This window comes from Leptonychotes weddellii, chromosome 9 (genome assembly GCF_054177405.1).
Source record: "Leptonychotes weddellii isolate Sample4059 chromosome 9, ASM5417740v2, whole genome shotgun sequence".
Lineage (NCBI taxonomy): Eukaryota > Metazoa > Chordata > Mammalia > Carnivora > Phocidae > Leptonychotes > Leptonychotes weddellii.
In genome coordinates this window covers 77,001,013-77,017,096 of record NC_138377.1, presented here as the reverse complement: position 1 = coordinate 77,017,096, position 16,084 = coordinate 77,001,013, and positions in this window count along the sequence as shown.

Genomic DNA, 16,084 nt, shown 5'->3' with positions numbered 1-16,084 from the left:
GGAAGGAAGGAAGGAAAGAAAAAGAAAGAAAGGAAAGAAAGAAAGAAGAAAGAAAAAGAAAGAAAGAAAGAAAGAAAGAAAGAAAGAAAGAAAGAAAGAAAAGAAAGAAAGAAAGAAAAGAAAGAAAGAAAAAAGAGGAAGGAAGGAAAGAAAAAGAAATATTGTGTATGGTATAAGATGTCATCACTAGGGAACATAATGGTAAATTCCTGATTGAAATGTCAGTTTGGAAGCTTGATTTTTCATAGTCACTTCAGTATTATGTAAGATGAGGCTAAACTTTGAAATCAGACTGAGATGAAGTCATAATTCTATAATTTATCAAGGTGTATGATTTCAGACAAGTTTGGGCAAGTCTTAGTGTCAGTTTTTTCAGCTTTAAAATGAAAATATCTGGGGCGACTGTGTGGCTCAGTCGGTTAAGAATCTGCCTTCGGCTCAAGTCATGAACCCAGGGTCCTGGGATTGAGTCCCTGCATCAGGCTGCCTGCTCAGCGGGGAGTCTGCTTCTCTGTCTCCCTCTAGCTCTCCCCGCTGCTCGTGTGCTCTTCCAAATTAATAAAATATTTTTTTAAAAAACATTAAAAAAAAAGAAAACACTAGTTACTCCATATGTTAATTTATGGAATTAATGAGACAGTATTTATATGGGCAATATGTTGGACTGACACCCCAAAGTATCCTCGAACTTAGAATAAAATTAGGAAGACCCAAATGAAAGGAATGAGATCCGACACCAGCAGAAATGATATAGCCAAAGGGATTATTTGTAAATGTGTAACAGATGAATCTCAGAGACAACCAGATCAGATTAAAGTGGTGTGAGTATATTGTCATGTCAGGAAAATGTGAACTGGATGGGACTAGATTAAGTTAGGTTTAAACCTAGTCAATTACATAATAATGTGGGAAGAAAAAAATGTGCTAGCAGAAGGGGGTTTTGGTTTCCAGAACCATCCTGGAGAGACAGTTCTCTGACCCAAGAATATGAGGAGCCAGTCCCCACCTACTGCTGTGGAGGCATCAGGCCACCAAAGCAGGGTGGCATTAGCCATTGCAAACACCCAGCACACCCTCTCCCCATCCCCTGGTTTCATGCTCACCTTCCTAGTGACATTTTGATTTCCACCCAGATTTGCTCACAGGAAAGGGAGATGAACCAGTAGCACAACGTTCAATCCCCTAGTGCTATATGGGTGGAAATCTAAAACCCCTTGGACTTCGGCCACCTTCATTCCCCCGGTTAGTGCCTGGGAGATGCTAGTAAGGATACTCCGTTACTTATTGTAGTTTCTGTCTTTTTCTCCCACCCCAGTCTAGTCAGGTCATGTGTCAATAGGGAAGGAAAAAGGAGGCTTTGGTGATTCAGGTTTCTGGGGTGGCTGCTACAGAATTCATCAAGGACAATGCTGTGATGATGATTTCTCAGATATACTAAATACTGGCTAGTGCTTACCCCTTCTGAAGAAAAACAGGTCTATTATGAGATGGCTCAATTTTTATATGGCCACTTCTGGTTCTTTCTCTCATGTTTTAGAGACAATCTTAATCAAACTGCCTCCCCTTCTCCTTGCCTAATTCTAAATCTTTCTTTTCTTCTTCTCTTTCAACATGTTTCATTATCTCTCAGAAATACATGCCTTCATCACAAACTTTTTTTTCAAATATTTTATTTATTTATTTAAGGGGAGGAGTAGAGGGGGAGGGAGAGGGACAAGCAGACTCAGCGCTGGCCTCAGAGCCTGAAGGTGGGGGAGGGGCTCGGGCTCAGTCTCAGGACCCTGAGAGTCAGACACTTGATCCTCAATCAACTGAGCCACCCAGGTCCCTCACCTTCATCACATACTTTTATCACTTATCCTTCACTCTGCTTTTCTCCGCCATCACCCAGAATGCTTATCACTTTGACCTTATAGATACCTCTTTCTTCATAGTTTATTTGCTGATTTGACTTTTTTCTGTTGAATGTTGTCCATTTCCTACCCATCCCATAGTATGATGAGTTTAACCACAGTCTCAAAGTGCCAGGATGACTAGAACATACTGCATTAACAAAACAGTATTTATTCTTTATGGAACAAAATGAGATGTTTTCCCAGAAAGTAGTTATAATCTCTACATGTCCCAGGTCGATAGACTGGCTGACCTTTAGAAGGTAAAACTAAAGTTCTCTATTTCAATTCACCCTTCTCACTGTGTCAGCCTCTAAGGTTTGGCAAAATAAGGATTTGGATTTTGTTCTGTTTGATCAGTATTGTTTGCACTTAATTATCTTTATGGTCTCCAGCTTTGACAGTTAAATCAACAACATTGATTTCATTTTCAGTATGTACCGAGCACCAAGCCACAAGGAAAAGTGCACGACAGACTCCCTATCCTGAAAGAGAGTCCAGTCAGTGGGGAAGGACCTCCCCTCCCCAAGAAAACATGTATCCATTCAAATGACTGAAATAGAAAAGTAGGATGGCGCTTCACCATTACTGTAAGGGGAGAGTAATAGGTGTGCTCCCCAAAGCCAGACTTTGATCGTGGCTAAGAGCATGGGCTCTGGGTTTAGTCTCTTGAGTTGGAATTCCACTTGCCATCTGATTTTAGGCAACTACTAAAGTTTTCAAACCTCTCTTCTGTAAGGTAGGGATATAGTCTATATCTCATAGGGTTGTAGTGAGGATTAAATGAGGTGATACATATGAAGTACTTAGCTCAGTAATAATAATAGCCAATGTTTCTTAAGCATTTTTTTATGCCAATATGGCAGGGGCTAAATAATGGCGCCCAAAGATATCCAGGTGCTAATTCCTGGAACCTATGTATGTTACCTGATGTGGCAAGAGGGACTTTGCAGGTGTAATTAAATTAAGGATCTTGAGATGGGGAAATTATCCTAGATGAACTTGGTGGATCCTAAATGTAACCCAAAGTGTCCTTATAAGAGGGGATCAAAGGGATATGTTACTACAGAAGAAGGCAATATGATGCCCAAAGCAAAATGCTACACTGCTGGCTTTCAAGACAGAGGAAGGTGCCACCAAAGAATGGAAAAGACAAGGAAACAGGTTTTTTACTATGCCTCGAGAAGGTGTGTGGCCTTGCAGATACCTTGATTTTGGCGCACTGAAACAGATTTCAGACTTCTGATCTCCAGAACTGTAAGATAATAAATGTGTGGAGGCGGCTTTTTTAAAAGCTTTGTGGAGATGTAATTGACATCTAACATCGTGTAAGTTTAAGGTGTACAATGTGATGATTTGATACACATATATATTGGGAGATGTTTATTTCAATAAGGTTAGTTACATCCTTCAGCTCACATAATTACCATTTTGTCATTGTTATGGGGAGAATATTAAAGCTCTATTCTCATAGCAACTTTCAAGTACACAAAACAGTAATTGTTAATTGTAGTCACCATGCTGTACATTAGATCCCCAGAACTTACTCATTTTATAACTGAAAGTTGTACCCTTTGACCACTATCCCCCCATCACTCCCACCCCTCAGCCTCTGGCAACCACCATTCTACTCTGTTTCTATGAGTTCAATTTTTTTTAGATTCCACATATATGTGGAATTTGTCTTTCTCTGTCTGATTTATTTCACTCAGCGAAATGCCCTTAAGGTTCATTCATGTTGTCACAAATGGCAGAATTTTCTTCTTTCTCATGGCTGAATAACATATGTGCCTTCTATTTCCAATTTGTGGAGTGTTTTTATCATGAAAAGATGTTGAATTTTGCCAAATTCTTTTTCTGCATCTATTGCACAATCATATGATTATTGTCTTTCATTCTATTAATGTGGTGTGTTATAATTATTGATTTGTGTGTGTTGAGCCATTCTTACATCCAGGGATAAATCCCACTTGATCATGATATATGATCCTTTTAATGTGCTCTTGAATTCAGTTTGCTAGTATTTTGTTGAGAAATTTTGTGTCTATATATTCATTGGGGATATTGGGCTATAGTTTTCATTTCATGTAGTGTTCTTCTTTTTTTAGGATTTTTTTAAACCTTTTTTAAAAATTTTAATTACACTGTAGTTAACATACAGTGTTCTATTAGTTTCAGGTGTACAATATAGTGATTCAGCAATTCCATATATTACTCAGTGCTCATTAAGATAAATACATTCTCGTTTTGTGTAGTGTTCTTACCTAGCTTTAGAATCAGGGTAATGCAGGCCTCATAAAATGGGTTTGGGAGTGTTTCCTCTTCAAATTTTTGGAAGAGTTTGAGAAGAATTGGCATCAATTCTTTAAATGTTTGGTAGAATTCACCAGTAAAACCATCCATTCCAAAGGGCTTTCCTTTGTTGGTAGGTTTTTGATTACTGACTCAGTCTTCTTACTTGTTATTGGTCTATTTAGATTTCCTATTTCTTCATGATTCAGACTTGGTAGGTTGTATGTTTCTAAGAATTTATCCATTTCTTCTAGGTTGTCCAATTTGTTAGTGTGTAACTGTTCATAGAAGTCTCTTATGATCCTTTGTATTTCTGTGGTATCAGCTGTAATATCTCCTTTTTCATTTATAATTTTATTTGCATCTTCTCTCTTTTTCTTGGTAAATCTAGTCAAAGATTTGCCAATTTTGTTTATCTTTTCAAGAAACCAACTCATTTTTGTTGACCTTTTCTTCTGTTTTTCCATTCTCTATTTCATTTATTTCTGCTCTGATTTTTGTTATTTCCTTCCTTCTGATAACTTTGGGCTTAGTTTTTTCTTTTTCTAGTTCCTTGACATGTGAAGTTAGGCTGTTTATTTGAGATCTTTTCTTTTTCTTAATGTAGACATTTGTGGCTATGAACTTCTCTCTTAGAATTGCTTTTGCTGCATCCTATAAATTTTGATATGTTGTGTTTCCATTTTAATTTCCTTCAATATATTTTTTTACTTCCCTTTTGATTTCATCTTTGACCCATTGGTTCTTCAGGAGCGTGTTGCTTAATTTCCCACAGTATTAGTGAACTTTCCAGTTTTCCTCCTGTTATTAATTTCTAATTTTGTACTATTGTGATCAGAAAAGATACTTGGTACAGTTTCAATATTTATTAATTTGCTGAGAGTCATCATGATCTATCCTGGAGAATGTTCTAAGGTGTGTATTCTGCTGTTATTGGATGAATTGTTCTCTATATGTCTGTTAGGTCCACTTGGTCTAAAGTATACCCAAGTCCAATGTTTCCTTATTGATTTTCCATCTGGATGATCTATCCATTGTTGAAAGTGGGATATTGAAGTCCCCTATTATTATTATATTATTGTCCATTACTCCCTTCAGATCTGAGCATTTGTTTAATATATTTAGGTGTTCCAATGTTGGGTGCATATATATTTACAATTGTTATATACTCTTGATGACTTGACCCCTTTAGGATTATATGATGATGTTCTTATTACAGTTTTTGACTTAAAGTCTCTTTTGTCTGATGTAAGTATAGCTACCTCTGCTGTCTTTTCATTTCTACTTGCATGAAATATCCTTTTTCACCCTTCACTTTAAGTCTATGTGTGTTCCTGAAGCTGAAATTAATCTCTTGTAGGCAGCATATAGTTCCGTCATGTTTTTTAATCCATGCAGCCACTCTATGCCTTTTGATTGGAACATTTAATCCATTTACATTTAAAGTAATTATTGATAAATAAGGAATTAGTATTGCCATCTTGTTCATTGTTTTCTGGCTGTTTTGTAGCTCCTTTGTTCCTTCTTTTCTCTCTTGCTGTCTTCCTTTGTGAATTGATGATCTTTTTGTCTTGTATGTAACCCCCAAAGGTTTTTGTTTTACGGTTACCCTAAGGCTCACTTGAAACATCTTATAGATATTATAGTCTGTTTATTTCAAACTGCTAACATCTTCAACTGTATACAAAAAACTACCCTTTTATTCCATCTCCTATGACATTTTATGTTTCATATTTTACATCTTTTTAGATTGTGTATCCATTAATAAGTTATTGTAGTTATAGCTACTTTTAATACTTTTGTTCCTCAAGCTTTATATTAGAGTTAAGTGGTAAACACACCACTATATTACAATATTAGAGTATTCGCAATCTGATTATATACTTGTCTTTACCAGTATGTTGTTTCTTTTCTTTTTAAAGATTTTATTTATTTATTTGAGAGAGAGAGAGATAGTGACAGAGATAACAAGAGAGAGCATGAGAGGGGAGAAGAGGGAGAAGCAGGCTCCCCACTCCCAATGCAGGGCTCCATTCCAGGACCCCAAGATCATGACCCAAGCTGAAGGCAGACACTTAACTGACTGAGCCACCCAGGTGCCTCTATGTTGTTTATTTTCACATGTTTTTACATTACTAGTTAGCATCCTTTTGTTTCAGCTTGAAGAACTCTTTCAGCATTTCTTGTAAGGCAAGTCTAGTGATGATGAACACCCTTTGGTGGCACCAGGTCTGGGGGTTGTGGTGACTTGTTAGCTCAGGCCATTAGGGTCTACTCCATCAACTACATGATCCTTATCAAGGCCGGTTGCTCACCCTGCTCTTCCTTTCCTGGTAAGGTGAACTCTTTCTAACTTGGAAGTTCCCTCTTGGTGCTAAGTAATGCTGGCTGGGGGGATGAGTTGATGGAGCAAAACAAAGCTGTTCTTCCTTCCCTTTTTGTGTGGTTGTTCTCAAATTTTTTGTTTAACTGCATTACTGAAGTTTATTAAGTGGACTCCAGAGCTCCCCAGTGCTGTTTTTATTTGTGGATGACTGTCTAATTGTTGATCTTTATGGAGAGCTGGAGGGGTTTCCTACTCTGCCATCTTGGTAATGTCACTCCCAAATGTGTGTTGTTTTAAGCTACTGAGTTTGTGGTAATTTATTACAGCAGTAAATGAATATAGCTAGGCATTATTCTAAAGGCTTCCTATGTATTATTTCATCCAACTCTCACCTTTTCCCCTCTCCTCATTAATCATGGAGAGGTGTGTTAGTAAGTTGGCCCCATCCTCAGTTGGCTCCACCACACCCACCTTGTACCTACATGTGCAGAATCTTCCTGACCTACCTTATTTTGGGATAAGGAGGACTCTGAAGAGCCTTCAGCCTAGTGGTTTCCCTCAAACCACTCCCACACCACTTCCATAACCTAGGGTCCAGAGTAAGATGGGAAGAAGTTGCAACAGGGAAAAAGATAATTATATTTTCATTGACTTGTTTTATAAATCTGGGTTTTTATATCAGTTTAGGATGATGCATCTGTATTTACCTTAAAGTGGATTGTGGTACAAGATGGATCCATCTTAGATTTCATCCATCAGGCTTTATTCTTTTTTTTTCTTTTTAAGATTTTATTTATTTGACAGAGAGAGAGGGATCACAAATAGGCAGAGTGGCAGGCAGAGGGAAAGGGAGAAGCAGGCTGCCCGCTGAGCACAGAGCCTGATATGGGGCTCAATCCCAGGACCCTGGGATCATGACCCTAGCCAAAGGCAGATGCCCAATCGACTGAGCCACTCAGGCGCCCCCATCAGGGTTTATTCTAAGTAATATCCTTGGTTTGAATACACAGGACAGTCTCTCTCACACACACAAACACACGCATAAACCATAGGTGAGTTCTCCTAGGAAAACCTGCTCTTTATGCAGTTGTGGGAGGAAAAGAGAGCAGCAATGTTATCCTACTTCTGACATCTCTCTGCCTTGTAGTTTTGTTTCAAGAGAATTCACTTAACATGTTCCATTGAGGCTGCTGCATGGTGATTTCTGATGGCAGATTTAGGGTTGCATGCTGGCTTTGCCTTGAGTAAGCTCTCTGTTCCTCAGTTTCTTCATCTGTAGAAAATAGAATGATATCTATTTGCAGGATTGTTGTAAGGACTAAAATGATACAAGTGAAAGTGTCCTGGACATGGCAATCATGATGACCAGCATGCTTACAGCCCTTGCTGAGAGAGAACTTGGGCAGCCATGTTTGTTGGTCCACAGTTGATCAGACCATGTGTGGGTACCTGATACCCCAAAATCAGCCAGATCCACAGGCTGATCAGATACTAATGATGCAGTTCAGTGGAGAAAGTTCTGTCTAAACAGTAAGATAACCGCAGGTTGCTCTCTAGAACCTGAAATGGAAAATAAAGAGGGAATCAGGCAATTAGGGACAAGAACTGAAGCTAATAAGATGTTAAGAAGGAAGAAGTGGGGCCAGAAGCAAGTTGTAATTGTGAAAGTAACAAAGGAAACCTTTGTTTAGAAAGGAGTGGAGAGGCCAGCAGAGGGAGCTCTCACACCCTACTAGTCCTTGTGAATTGCAGACCCTACAGGTAGAGACAGATCTTGCAGGTGTGTATTTCTTTACTATGCCAGCAGGAGGGAGAAAGTTTTTCCTCCTCCCCTGGCAACATCCTAGCTGGTGAGACTGTCACAACTTCAACCAATGAAAAGCCACTATACTTTGAACTCCCGGTTTACTCCAATGGTCTTTTTGTTTATAATGGCCCTTCCAAATTCCCCCTTTCATTTATAAAAAAGGGTTCTTTGTTGTCTGGACTTGCCTATGGTTTTGCTGTAGCTTGCTTTGCTGTAGCTTGCTTCCCGGATTGCAGTTCTCTGCTATTCCCAAGTAAACCCATTTTTGCTGGTAAAATAACTGCAGTTTTATTTTTAAAGCTAATATAGTTCTTGAGTAGGGCTAAGTTAATGAGGAAACAGAAACTATGAGTATGCAAAAGTAGTGAGGTCAAGAAAAGCTATAGATGGATGCTGAGGAAGCCAGAAGTGGGGACCCCCCCCTCCTCCACCCCAGTAAGCAAAGTCTTAGTAGCTGAGTCACATAAATGGCAGAACAGTAGAGTGAAGACCCATTAACTTCTGCCACTGAGATGCCTAGTGCCATCTTGGATTCAGAAGAGTTCCTAATCTTGGATTTCCACAGTTTGCTTATCTTCCTTATTGCCACACGACATCTTCAAATGAAGTCCTATTACTTGAGTTTGCCTATGGATCCTTATTTCTCGCAAGAGTTTAATGAAAACAAAAGACAGAACAAATGTTAGTTCTGTCTCATTTTTTAAATGGATCTTGAAACAGTGGGGCATAAGGGAGGCAGAAGAATATTACTGGCAAAGGGAATATCAAGAGTCAAGGCTTGAAGCTGAGAGAACATTAAAGATATCAGTGGCTGGGCATAATCTCAGAGCAAAAATCAGAGGGTTGTGATCTCTCACAAAGGGTAAGGGCAGTAGGGTAGAGTAGGATAGTTGGGAACCTAGATGCCCAAGATGGGCAACTTAACTGTGTTATCAGTAGCTGGAGCTCCTCCACTGAGGCTTTGTTATTCTCACACCCTCAGGGCTTTATTTTAGTAAAACATATCATTTTTAACATCTTAAAGATCAGCCAACAATTTGTTATAAATCCTCCCAGGCAAAAAGTATATTAACTTGATTAATGATCAAAAACCTAGTTGTTATTATGGAAGACTCTACCAGATCTGTCCCTTATCTTTGCTTTTCAAGAGCTGTTTGTGTCTTCAAGGAAGCTGCTTAAAAGAAACACAGAAAATAAACCAACTCCCTGTCACATATATCCCTGTGGCCTGAATCATAAGGAAATGCAGATGGGACAGAACCAGGTTTCCTATCTGTGGGCTGACTCTGCCTAGGCCAGACTCAAGTGATGATGACGGAAGTCCTTGGAGTTTGAATATAGGTCAGGGCTAGTAAATAGCACTGGGCCTGGGTCCTGATTCAGTATCAGAATCCACTTCCCTCAGGTGTTTTCCAAATTTTCTAGGCTCTCCAAACCTGAGGAACGGCCTTTAGAACAGTGGTGTCCAATAGAAGTATAATGCAAGCCCTATATCTAATTGAAACTTGTGCAGTAGTCATGTGATAAAAGTAAAAAGACATGGGTGAAATTAATTTTAATAATATATTTTATTTAACCGAGTATATCCAAAATATTATTTTTAACATGCAAGCAATGTAAAAACTATTTTTTTGTCCTGTCTTCAAAATCCAGTGCATTTTTTACACATACGTACATCTCGATTCAGACTGGCCACATTTTGTTTTTTAAGATTTTATTTATTTATTTATTTGTTTATTTATGAGAGAGAGAGCATGCGCGTGCACACGAGCAGGGGTGGGGGTGTCGGCAGAGGGAGAGGAGAGAGAGAATCCCAAGCAGACGCCACACTGAGCACAGAGTCTAATGTGGGGCTCGATCCCACGACCCTGAGATCGTGACCTGAGCTGCCTGAGAGGAAATCAAGAGTCGGATGCTTAACTGACTGAGCCACCCAGGCACGCCCAGACTAGCCACATTCTAAGTGCTCTATAGCTCCATCTGGCTGGTGGGTACATATTAGACAGCACAGGTCTAAGGAACTTGACTTGCTTCCTCCTTCCCACTCTACCTCCCACTCCGGTCAGATGCAGGAATTTGAGGGGTGGGCCAGAAGTTCAGAGGCCTTGTTGTCATGCCAATGCTGAGTCCACTAGAAAAAACAAAGTTGCTCTTCTTCTGAAACATCCTCATCTATTCCAATATGCCTCTTCTTTCCCCTTCTGAAATCAAGGGCTAGTGCTCTCAGAGAATGTGGTCCATGTTATAGCATTTTATTTCATTTGGCCTTACGCTCAGTTGTTATGTTTCAGATTCCCCAACTGGATTACAAAGGCCTCAAGGACATTTGTCCTACTCCTAGTCATCTCTTTTTGCAGCAAGTTTAAGCACCTAGTCATCAGTACATGTTTGTTGAATAAATGAATGAATCCTTACAGGACTGATAAACATGTATTATGGAAGCCTTTGTTTTATCTGACACCCCCTAGGTCCATACAGCCTGTTTCCTCATTAACAGTGAAGCCAATCAGGGCACTGTTGATCCCAGCTTGGAAACTGGGGGAAATACTTGCCTTTGTCTTCCAGGGTCTCATGCTCATGGACTCAGTTCAGCAAATAGTTCCTGAACAACTCCCGTGCCCAAGGCATCGTGCTGGGTACTACTGGAGCTGCACAGATGAGTAAGAAATATCCTTGCCCTCCAGTCCCTAACTAGTACGGGGCCTTTGATAGGTATACACAAATAATTATAATTTTAGGTTGAGTAAACTCAGTGCTGTAAGTAGAATAAAGAGGCCTGGTAGGAGAGGGGCAAGAAGAGGGACTCGCAAAAGAGGCTCTGTTCAGACTCATCCTTGAGATGATGCTTGAGGTTAAGACAGGATTTGGACAAGTGGGAATGGAAGGAGGAAACAAACAGCTTTTAAAAATCTGACAAATGAGGAAGAAACACAATACAGAGGAGGTGTGGTGAAGAGACTCATTAGGACAAGGAAATGAAACAGACTCCAAAGATGAGAGGTGGGTGGAAGAAATCCCAACAGGGTGGCGGAGGAGCAAATCCCATGGGAGGGGTGAGGCTTCCAGAGCTGCTAGGCACCTTGTTGAAGAAGACAATGCCAGGAAGAAGGGCTTGCCAAGTGAAGCTGGGAATTCCAAAAGGAAGTGAGATAGGTCTGTGTGACACACTCATGGTGGCAGAGGCAGGGACTGGAGGAATGAAGAGCCCTCTGATCAAGGAAAGTAGACTCTCCTGAAGAATGTTAAACAACCAGGTTGGAGCAGAGCCCCAGAGGGACAGGGAAAGGACAAGAAGAGATCAGATAAGCTGGAAAGAACTTTATGTGACACAGGAGACGTGGGCAATATTCTGTCTAGTCAGGACTGCATGCCCTGGAGATCACAGGAGCGGTCAGCACAGGAAATCAGACACCAGCCTGGGAAATCAGCCCCCAGTGCGGGGTTGGAAGGAAAGAGGAGACAGCAATTGACTAGGTTGTAGTGTAAATTACAAGTCTCCAAAACTTTTCCCAATCACGGAGGTCGGGATTCATGCCTGGAGGTGTGTAGGTAGTTCTGTACACATACAAAAGTTGCACCAACAGCAGCGGGACAAATTCCAAGACTGGCTTTGGGGCAGGTGTACAAAAGGAAAACAGAGAGAATCTGATTTAAGGAGAAGACTAATTTACTTTCCATTTTTTAAATTTCAGATGCATCTATTGCCTCTAAGCACTTTTATTTCAGAAAAAAGACAGACCAGACCATGCTCTACCTTTCAGAGCATGCATACAAGGGTGCCTGAAGAACACATGTTTTTGTACTCAGTGACACACACCCAAAGCTGTAAAGGAGACTAATAATGGCTAGTATACATTGAGCATGTGGCAACTGCTAGGCCATGTGCATTATCTCATTTAATCTCCACAACATTACCTATGACAGGGGCGCCTGGGTGGTGCAGTGAATTAGGCGTCTGACTCTTGGTTTCTGCTCATGTTGTGATCTGGGAGTGGGGGTGGGTTGTGAGATTGAGCCCTATGTCAGGCTCTGCACTTAGCAGAGTCCACTTAGGATTCTCTCTTCCTCTCCCTCTGCCCCTCCCCGCCCACCCCCTATCTCTCATATAAATAAATAAATCTTAAAAAAAAAATCAATATTACCTATGACATTATGTTACTATCTTCATTTCTCAGATAGGGAAACAGTTTACATGACTTGCTAAGATCATAATGCTAGTAACTTGTGCGGCTGTAGGAAGCTTTTTATATTATAAATTCATTGTTTTCTATAGTTATAGGGCTATTCAGATTTCCTTTTTTTGTATGTTTTAGTAAGATATATTTCCTAGGAATTTAGACAGTTCATTTAAATCTTCAAACTTATTGGCATGAATCTGGTCAAAAACCTTAATTTTTTAGTAATTTAGGATCTGAGGGGTGCCTGGGTGGTTTGGTCGGTTATGCGTCTGCCTTCGGCTCAGGTCATGATCCCAGGGTATACCAACCCTCCCCCCTCTCCCCGCATTGGGCTCCCTCCTCAGCAGGGAGCCTGCTTTTCCCTCTGCCTGCCGCTCCCCCTGCTTATGCTCTCTCTCTGTCTCTCACAAGTGAATAAATAAAATCTTTAAAAAAAAAGTCTTAGAAGAAAACATAGCCTAAATTTTCATGATCTGGGGTTAGGCAAAGACTTCTTAGATACAAAACCAAAAGAAAAATATAAAAACTGGACTTCGTCAAAATTAAAAACTTTGCACTGCAAACAATGCCATCAAGGCAGTAAAAGACAACCCATAGAATGGGAGAAAATATTTATAAATCATATATATGATAAGGGACTTATATCTAGAATATATTTTAAAACTATTATAACTCAATAATAAAAAGACAACCCAAACTAAAAATAGGCAACGTACTTGCATAGATGTTGATTTGCAAATTCAGGAGCTTTGCAGGTGAAATCTGTAACTGGTCCCATACAAAGAGGGCAAGGAAATGCTGAAGAAATAGGCAGACCACTCCAGATTGGTAGGTGAGAGTTTAATTAGTAAGGGCACTTACATACAAGACTTGTCTTGGTCAGTTGCAAGATGAGTAGATATCTGCACCCACCCACCAGAATCTTAAAAATTTATATAGAGGCTTTAACTGAGTTCAGTATATATATCGACCAGGTGGTCTTAACACCATATTGCTCTCTCAAGTCTGCGTCCTTGAAAATGGCTCTCACTGTGGGAAACAGTGGGCAGAACACACATTTCAGGGACATGGGAAGGGATGAGGAGCCTCCACTTGCCCAGGTCCAGGTTGTGGGTCAATCAGTGGTCACATCCTCTCGATGACCTCCTCTGACAATTAGACATTCCTCCAAAGAAGATATAAAAATAGCCAATAAGCATGTGAAAAAATGTTCAACATCATTAGCCATAAGGGAAATGCAAATCAAAACCACAATGAGATACAACTTCACACCCACTAGGATGGGTATATTAAAAAAAAACAAAACATAATTACAAGTGTTGGTGAGGATATGGACAAATTGGAACCCTCATACATTGCTGGTGGATAAATGGTGCAGCCACATTGGAAAGCAGTTTGGCAGTCTTCAAAATGTTGAACATAGTTACCATGCGATCCAGCAAGTCCATTTTTATATACCAAAGAGAAACAGAAACAGACATTCACACAAAAACTTGTACAGGAAATGTTCATAGCACCATTATTCACAATAGCCAAAAATTACAAACAACTTAAGTGTCCATCAATTGATGAATAAATAAAATGTAGTATCATCCAAACAATGGAATATTACTTGGCAATAAAAAGAAATGAAGTACTGGGCGCCTGGGTGGCTCAGTTGGTTAAGCAACTGCCTTCGGCTCAGGTCATGATCTTGGAGTCCCAGGATCGAGTCCCGCATCGGGCTCCCTGCTCAGCGGGGAGTCTGCTTCTCCCTCTGCCCTCCCCTCTCTAGTGCTCTCTCTCTCTCATTCTCTCCCTCAAATAAATAAAATCTTAAAAAAAAAAAAAACCTATAAAAAAAAAAGAAATGAAGTACTGATACATGATACAACATGGATGAGCTCTGAATATGTTATGCTAAGTGAAAGAAGCCTGTCACCAAAGAGCATGTTATATGATTCCATACATATAAAATGTACAGAATGGGCAAATCTATGGAGACAGAAAGTAGATGAGTAGTTGTCTAGGGCTGGGAGTGGGGGTGAGGGGGCATGGGCAGTGACTACTAGTGGGTAAGGGGTTTCTTTTTGGGGTGGTAAAAATGTTCTAAATCAGATTGTGGTGGTAGTTGCACAATTATGTTGTGGATACTAAAAACCATTGAATTATACCTATTAAATGGGTGAATTGTATGGTATGTGATTATATCTTTTTTTTTTTTAAGATTTTATTTATTTATTTGAGAGAGAGAGAATGAGAGACAGAGAGCACGAGAGGGAAGAGGGCAGAGGGAGAAGCAGACCCCCCGCTGTGCAGGGAGCCCGATGCGGGACTCGATCCCGGGACTCCAGGATCATGACCTGAGCCGAAGGCAGTCGCTTAACCAACTGAGCCACCCAGGCGCCCATGTGATTATATCTTAATAAAGCTGTTAAAAAGAAAAAAAATGGCTATTCCATTAAATTGATGCAATATGATTTAAGGTGGGCACCTGGGTGGCTCAGACAGTAATGTGTCTGCCTTCGGCTCAGGTCATGATCCCAGGGTCCTGGGATTGAGCATCTCGTTGGGCTCCCTTCTCAGCAAGGAGTCTGCTTCTTCCTCTCCATCTGCCCCTCCCCTTGCTTGTGCTCTCTCTTGAACTCTCTCTCATGAATAAATAAAATCTTTTATAAATAAATAAACATGATTTAAGGTGCCATTCTATTCATTCATTATTAAACAGATTATTTTTAGTTTTTCACATCGCTTAGTGTAACCAAATACTCCATTTGAAAGAACAGTTTTTTACTAAAACTACTATAAATCATTATAATAGATATGTGATGTCCCTAAGGTCACCTACATATTTTCAACATCACAAATCTGTCAATACTTTACAGGTGTAAAGAATTAGTATCTTCCACACAGTTCTCTCCCATACAGTAAGGTCAGTGGCCTGTCCTTAAGCCTCACTTAAGATTACTTTAGCAGTAAGAGACATGAAAATATAGTGCCTTAAACAAAACAGAAGTTTATTTCACTGTCACATAAAAGTCTAGAGGTAGGCAATCCAGGGCTGAGATGGCAGATATCTCTCCAGTGACCACAGGATCCCAGGCTCCTGCTATAGGCCCCAGGCTCAGTCTACTGCTCTGTCAACCATAGGGTCTAGTTCTTGCTATTATGGTTCAAATGATAGCTATCACATCCAAGCAACAAGATGAAAGAAACAGAAAGAATAGCAGTGGAAGGAAAGGGGACAAAGTGTATGTGCCAAAGGTCTTTAAGAAAAGTTCCCAGATGCCCTTTCTGCTCTGCAATGATTGACCAAAACTTTGGGACATAGCCATACTTAAGTTCAAGTGAGACTGAGAATATGGTCTTTATCCCAGGTAGCATGTGTCCAGGTAGAAATTAGGGGTTCTATCATCATGAAAGAAAGGGAAACACACATTCAGAAAGAAACTAGCAGACTTTGCCAATAACTCATAACTTATCTAATGTCACAAAACCCTACCAAAAGCTAGAGAAAAGTAATCTGGTCACAAAGGATGAAAGAAATAAGATGAACTAAGAACTATACACTAAATTAAGCAGTATGAGGAATGACTATGCCTAATAGTGA